Source organism: Felis catus, chromosome B1, assembly GCF_018350175.1.
Source record: "Felis catus isolate Fca126 chromosome B1, F.catus_Fca126_mat1.0, whole genome shotgun sequence".
Classification (NCBI taxonomy): domain Eukaryota; kingdom Metazoa; phylum Chordata; class Mammalia; order Carnivora; family Felidae; genus Felis; species Felis catus.
The window spans coordinates 2612325-2620170 of NC_058371.1; the positions used below are offsets into that span (position 1 = coordinate 2612325).

Consider the following 7846-nt stretch of genomic DNA (forward strand, 5'->3'; position numbering starts at 1 on the left):
GAACCATCCCCCCCCCCCCCCCCCCCCCCCGGGGCATGCAGAGGTAAGGTCACCTGGAATCACTCACATTAACTCCTAATGGAAGGTTAAGGGTTGAGCTCTTTAGCATAAAGGGGGTTGTCTCCCTTAAGAGTGTAAATCCCTTTTGAATTTCCCTGAGGAAGCTGGCCTGACCAGGAGGGTGTGTGGACAGCAAGGTAAGTAACCTCTGGGTGTTCTGATGGTTTGAAAGAAAAGCTCCCCCACCTCTTGGGTGTTGATGACGGTCCCAAAGGGAACGGTTAATTTGGGACGGTGGGACTCACTAGGTTAAGTGTTAACTATTACATTAACAAGTAGACAAGCTTGGATGAGGTTCTGGCCTAGCACGGCCAGTATGTGCTATTTACAGACCTAATCAAATAAGATCGATAGATTTTGGGTCCCAAATGAGGCGTGCTTGGCTAAGATTTTGAGTAAGAGGTTGGGATCACACGTCTTGAAGATCCACTTCGTCGTTTATGTTGAGAATCCGGACAAACACGCGAAACTGCAAAGCCTTGGACAAAATTCTCCGTTTTGAACAGCGCCACCTGGTGGCAGGATGAAAACAGCACCCACACCGCGACGGGACCAGCTCTTGACCCATCTGGAACAAGCTGGCCCAGTTTGGGGTCCAGGGGTAATTCAAGGGGGACATAAGTTCTGAAGACACTAATAATTAAGTAGAAAAGTTTAAAAAAATATATCCACATTCCCTAATGAGTTTTGGTAACTTGCATGCAAATTATCCTTGGAGGAGTATTTGCCCAATTAATTATTAGCACTTGAGAATTTCTTTCCACGGAGGCTGTGTGTGCCATTTGACAATTAGTGAGTTTCAGAAGCAAAACAGAAGGCATCCAACTGAATGACTTTATCAACAAAACCAGATAGAAATATTTTCAATTCATTTTATAATTAAATTTAATTACAGCATTTATTTGGATTCCAATAATGGCAATTAATGAACAGTGAGACAGACCCTAACTAAGCCATGTATTAACACTAACAGCAAAATGTCTCCTAAGCAAATGGATAAGCTGTCAGAGGGAAAATTTTGAAAATACTTAAGATAAAGTTCTGCAAGCTTTTTTGTTTTGTTCATTTTCTCGTAAATGCTGTAACGGTTTTAAATTTAGTATACAAGAAACTTCATTTACTCAGTTCCTACGGTAAATTTGGCTTTCTGTTAAATCTTGATATTGATGTTTGATCAAGTTTACCTGGAAAAATTAACCCTGGAAAAATAAAAAGGTAACAAAAAAGTGAAGAAAATTTTTGCAAAGATCTTTCACACAATTTAATATCTGATAATTGCAGACTATACAGAAAGATACAGACACTCAATAATTCAACCCCTACCTTCACGGTATTTGTAGCCTATTTGAAGATACAGTAAATAACCAATTCGCTACCAGAAACTATGCCATTGACAAAAGTCACACTTTTTTAAAAGTGTGGTACAGGGGCACCTGGGTGGCTCAGTCCATTGAACATCCAACTCTTGATTTCGGCTCAGGTCATAATCTCAAACGTTCGTGGGACTGAGCCCCAAGTCAGACTCTGTGCTGAGAGAGGAGCCTGCTTGAGATTTCTCTTTCTCTCTTTCCCTCTGCCCCCCTCCCCAGCTCATGCTGTCTAAAAAAATAATAAATAAATAAATAGTACAAGTATAAAGGACTAGAATAGTCCTTAAACAGACCCTACCGTATAATAATATAACATCTATCAGAATTTTGCCATCACAAATCAGTGGGACAAAAAAAATCATGGTATCAGGCAATTGTTATACATGGAAGGGAAAATCAGGTTAAGTGCTTAGTTCTTTTTTTTCTTAATGTTTATTTTTGAGAGAGAGATGGAGAGCGAGCAGGGGAGGGGCAGAGAGAGAGGGAGACACAGAATCCGAAGCAGGCTCCGAGCTCTGAGCTGTCAGCACAGAGCCCCACCCGGGGCTCGAACTCACAAACCGCGAGATCATGACCTGAGCCAAAGTTGGACGCTTAAGCAACTGAGCCACCCTGGCACCCCAAGTGCTTAGTTCTTCATGATCACAGCTTTCTATGCAGGTGATTTCAAGAGTTAAATATTAAAAGTCAGCCTGCCAGTTAACAGACCTCTAAAAATTAAGCCTCAAGAAGATAATGCTTTTCAATCTTGAAGAACAAGGGAAGCGATCATTGGGGGAAACGCAGCGCTATTGGAAGTTTAGAGCAGATAATACTTGGCTGCGGTGAAGGGCTCTTGTGCCTTGTGTGTATTTTGTAGCATCCCCGGCCTCTGCCCATTGATCAGAGTAGTGCATTCTCTTTTTACAGTTGTGACAACCGACAATGTCCCCGGATATGGCCAGTGGTCCCGCAGGGTGGCAAAATCACCTCTGCTTGAGAACCACTGCTTTGTAAGAATAAAACCATCCATAAGACCAAAAGGAACCTTCCACATTCTTGCCCTTGCAGGAAAAAGATGGGGGAAAGAGAGCATGAAGTAGGTGAAACAGATCATGAAAAGATGCCCGAGGCCTATAAACCGAGCGTGTAGTGTTCTAGAAATCTTAAGCCTAAGATGTCTGCTACATTGTTAGTATATCGATCTATTTCATCCCGCTTTGGCCATAATTACTACGAAACTGGTCTGGAAGTTCAGCAGAAAGCCTGAGCCCCTCCGCTGACTAGGTGAGCCAGCACAGACGTTCAGGCCGAAGACACTGACCTGAGCTTCAGAGGCGAAGTCAGCGGAGCTCATGGCGGTCACTTTCTTGGAGAGCCGCCATGCTGGGCCTTATTCTAACCATGTGAGTGCTTCCCTTGATGGCGCTATGGGAGCGGAAACTCCTTGCGATAGGAATCAATTACATTACCTCTCTTCAGCTTCTTGGTTTTTTTAGGTATGACTTACACGCAATAAAACACGCAGGTCGTAAGTGTTCCATTTGGTTGGTTTGGACAAACATTCACGCCGCAGAAAACAAGATACAGAACATTTGCATCAACTCAAGAAGGGTTCTCTTGTCCTTTTCCATTCAATAACCCCCTCCAGAAGCAATCACTTTATCTGATTTCATCACCACAAATTAGTTCTGCTTATTGTAGTGATTCATAACACAGACTCATGAAATATCTCCTTTGTGCTTGACTTCCTTACTTATCATAATGTTTTGGAAATTCATTCATGTGACTGCATATATTAGTGTTGATATTCTTTTTATTACTAATTAGTATTCCATTGTGCGGCAATATTACAATTGGCTTATTGGCTCCCATGTGGATGAATATTTAGTTTTTTCCCAGTTTGAGGCTGTTGCGAATAAGGCTTCTGTGAACATTTGTGTTTATTTCTCTTGAATGAATACTTAGCAGCGGGATTGCAAGGGGTTAGATGAGCTGAGTGTGTAACTTTAGGGGACACTGTGACAAAGTTACCAAAGCAATTTGCTGTCCTGAGCAAAATACATGAGAAGATTCCTTGTTCGTCATCCTGATCAACATTTGGTAGTGTCTATAATTTTGACTTTGGCTATTCCAATGAACATGAGATGTTACTTCATGATTTCATTTGTACCTTGTCATTTACTTATTGGATACTTGTACAGCATCTTGAAAAGTGCTTTTCAAGCCATTTATCAACGTTCTGCTGATAGGGTTTGTTGTTCGTTGTTGATCTGTAGGAGATTTTTTTACATACTCTAGATACAAGTCTTGGTCAGATAAATGCATTACAGCTATTTTTCCTTAGTCTGTGGATTGGCTATTTCTTTCTTAGTGGCAAAGAGTGGAACATTTTAATTTTGATGAAGGTAAAATGATCCATTTTAATAGCTATTTGAGCGTGTGTGTGTGAGGCTGTGTGTGTGTCTTAGAGGGGTTTGCCCTAACCAAAGTCATGCTGTGTGTTCTGGGAGCTTCTCAAATATATGTTTAAGTCTTTGATCCATTTCAAATGATTATTATGTATCGAGTGAGTTAGAGATCAAGGTTAAGTTTTTATTCCGTACACATAACAACTAGTAGTATCTTTGTTTAAAAGACCTCACATGGGGCGCCTGGGTGGCGCAGTCGGTTGAGCGTCCGACTTCAGCCAGGTCACGATCTCGCGGTCCGGGAGTTCGAGTCCCGCGTCAGGCTCTGGGCTGATGGCTCAGAGCCTGGAGCCTGTTTCCGATTCTGTGTCTCCCTCTCTCTGCCCCTCCCCCATTCATGCTCTGTCTCTCTCTGTCCCAAAAATAAATAAACGTTGAAAAAATAAATAAATAAATAAAAAATAAAAAAATAAATTAATAAAAGACCTCACTGTTTCCAGTGTATTACCTGGGCATTTTTGTCAAAAGTCAATTGACCCTAACTTTGTGTGGTTCTGTGTCTTCACTCTACTCTGTTCCACTGATCTTACAACAATACCACACTGTTGTGATCACCATGATGGCACATGTTCCCTCTTCTTTTCCACGAATTCCAAGGAATCCCAGATTCCTTACATTTCTATATATACTCTACTTCTCAGAAAAATCTGCAAGGATTATGAGTAGGAGTGTTTTGAATCTATACATCAAGTTGGGGAGTATTGACAGCTTGAGAATATTTATTAATCCTAAACTATTTATAAGAATAAATATTTATTCTTCAAGACTACAAATATAGTGTATCTCTTTGTTTACTTGGGTTTTTTAATTTCCCTTAGCAACATATATTTAACATGATTCCTAGGTTGTTCATTTTGTTATAAAATGGTATGTTTTCAAAAAGCGTACTTTCCAATTAGTACATAGAAATGTAATTTATTTTCATAAATTGACTCTGTATTCCACGATCTCACCAAATTGATGAGTTTCTGTGGTTTATTTCTACTTGGTTCAGGGGAGTCTTCTACATACAGAAATAAGTCTTCTCTGAATCCGGACAGTTTTACCTCCTTTCCAAGTTTATACTTCTGCTTACTTTTCTTGCTTATTTCATTGGCAAGGACTTCCTGTACAATTAGGAATGGAAATCGCGAGAGTAGATAATCCTGTCTTCTCCTGAAATGATGGAGAGAGACATCATCTTTGTCTTCCATTTAAGGAAGATGCTAGGTTCCGTGTGTGAAGATTCTGTTTTTTAGATGCAGGTAGTTGCTAAGATGATTCATCATGGCTGGGAGTTGAATTTTGCCACTAGCTTTTTCTACATCTACGGAGGTGATTGTGCGTTTGTTTCCACCCAGTACTCAGTTCACGTGGTGAATGACACTGATAATTTTGAATGATAAACAAACTTTGCTTTTCTTGGTTAAAATCCATCTGTTCATGATATATTATCTTCTTACATAAAATTGCATTCAATTGACGTAATGATTCGCTCAGGGCTGTTGCTTTTCCGTGTGTGAATTTACTTTTTTTTGATTTTCTTATTCGGTTTTGTATCAAGATTATCTTGGTCTCATAAAACTAATTTTATGTGTACTGTATTTTAGGAGTATTATATTTTCTGAAGAATTTGGCTAAGCTTGATACTATTTATTATACACTTATTTTGAATAAAATCTACCAGTGAAGCCAATTGGGCTTGGACTTTTGGGAGAAAGTTTTGTGATTATGAATTCAGTTTTTTAAAAAGGTATAAATATTCATATTTTTCAATTTCTCCTTGAATCAGTTTTGACAAATTATTGTTTTCAGGGCTATTTCCCATTTCACCTAAGTTTTCATAACTTATTGCATAATATTTTATATTATTATCCTATTATTTTAAAAGTATATGATTTCTGGAAATTTGCTTTTTATTTTCTGATGTTTATAATATGTATTTTCTATGTGTTTTGGTTAGACTTGCTGGGAGTTAATCAATTTTATAGTAATTGTATGTAGGTATATATAATACCTACTGTGTTATACTGTACTGTACCTACTGTATTATATACCTACTATATTATATATAATATATATTATATAAATATATATCACGTATATAAACATAGTTTTTAATTTCTATTTTCTATTTCACTGATTTCTGGTGTTAGTATAACTTTTTTCTTCTATCTACTTGGGTTTAGTTTGCTCACTTTTTTTAAGCCTCTTATTCATTTTATATCGTTCTTATTCACAGACCTTTAAAGCTCTGTTTCTTTTTCTAGACACTGCATCCCCAAATTCTGATAAGATGTGTTTCTCATTAGGATCAAAATATTTCCTCTTGTGAGTATTCCTTTGGTTTGTGGGCTATCTTAAACCTTATTAATTCATTTATTAATATGATATTGTAATTTATTTCTAACTTAATGCAGTATGGCCAGAAAATATTCTTTGTGAACTCTATATTTTTTCATATATTGGGCGTTGTTATCTGACCCACCGCAAAGTTAATATTCTATAACCCTTGTAATAGAAACAGTTTATACCATGACTGTTTGCAATGCTCTATCAGTTACTGGAACAAAAGGTTTTAAATCTCCAGCCATTGTTTGTGTGTCTGAAATTCATCCCTTTTTACTTTTATTTTTATAAATTTTCATTTCATTTATTACAGGTTTTAAGGTACATACACTTCGGACGACTGTTAATCCTTCTTGATGAACAAGTACTGTTATCTTTAATAAGCGCGCCTCATTATTTGCTGTAATACTCTTGGTCTCAAAGCCCGAGCCACCTGGTGTGAATCTTCCCACTTTTACCTTCCTTTGCTCAAAGTTTGCATGGTATGCCTCTTGCCACTCTATTACATTTGGACGATCTGTATCCTTTTAAAGGGTGTTTTTTATAAACAGCATGGACTTATGTCTAGCTTTCTCATCCAATGTGACAATCCCTGCCTTTCAATAAGAATGCTTCATCCATTTACGTTAATTTTACTTAAGATAGGGTTGGAAGTTTATCGTGTTGACATGTGTTTTCTGTTTGTCCCAACTCTTCTACATTCCTCTGTGTTTCTACTCCTACTTTGTGTTAGTATCATCCAGCCTACCACTCCGACTGGCTGGTTTGCTGTCTCAACTCTCTTGGCTGCGTTATCCTGCCCCCAGCCTCCAGCCGACCAGCCTGGTGCACTCAGGAAGGAAGGTTAGTTGTCAGACGAGAGCCGATTCATAACGCGGCTGTGCTGCCTCAGATTTTAATACATCAGGCAAACCCACACCTGGGATATTAAAATTTGCTTTGTTTCTTCTTTTATTTGTCTGTGGGAGAGGCTTATTCTTCCAAAAAAATCTGCCAAGAAGGAAAACAGCTGTCAGCCTTGTCTCTCCCAGTCTGAACCACAGACAGAAAGTAAGTTGAAGAAAAAAAAAAAAAATGACCAGAGACTCAAGATGTGTAGGGTTGTGACAAAGAATGGGCCACTCATCACTGGTGTCCCAGAAGGAGAAGGCAAAGGATATGGAGCTGAAAAGATGTTTGAAGAAATGATGCTTGGAAACTTCCCAAACTTGGCAAAAGACATAAACCCACAGATTGCGGAAGCTGACTGAACCCGAATATGTTCCTCCTCAAGTGAGGAAATCTTGTAATCTCAGAAAAGAAGCGAGATCTTGTGAAAGAACAGCCTGTAGTATATATAATAGTCTCTCATTCACCTCTTCAGTTTTCTACGTTCTGTTTAATAGTTGACGTAAAAATTGCAGTATCGTCTAACGTGATCTTGATGCACATAGAGGAAATACTTACTATAATTATCTTAAAAATGAGAAAAGATAAAAGGGTATGAAGAGAGATCAGGTCTCTATGTTTTGCTCAAACAGGGAAAAGGTTGACCCAGTAGATTGTGATAAGTTATGTGTGTACGGTAACCACTGAAAGCTAGACGAAGACATACACATAAATACACTATAGACCTATAGACAATGAAAATGGGAATCT

At 38.4% G+C, this 7846-nt stretch overlaps 1 long non-coding RNA gene across 1 annotated transcript; it reads left to right on the forward strand.

The window, feature by feature from the left end:
- Positions 1 to 6127: 6127 nt before the first annotated feature.
- LOC123385195 lies at positions 6128 to 7126 on the forward strand. The gene is made up of 3 exons (XR_006597389.1): positions 6128 to 6190; positions 6522 to 6529; positions 6942 to 7126. It is a non-coding gene; the product is annotated as an uncharacterized LOC123385195 (long non-coding RNA).
- Positions 7127 to 7846: the final 720 nt, after the last annotated feature.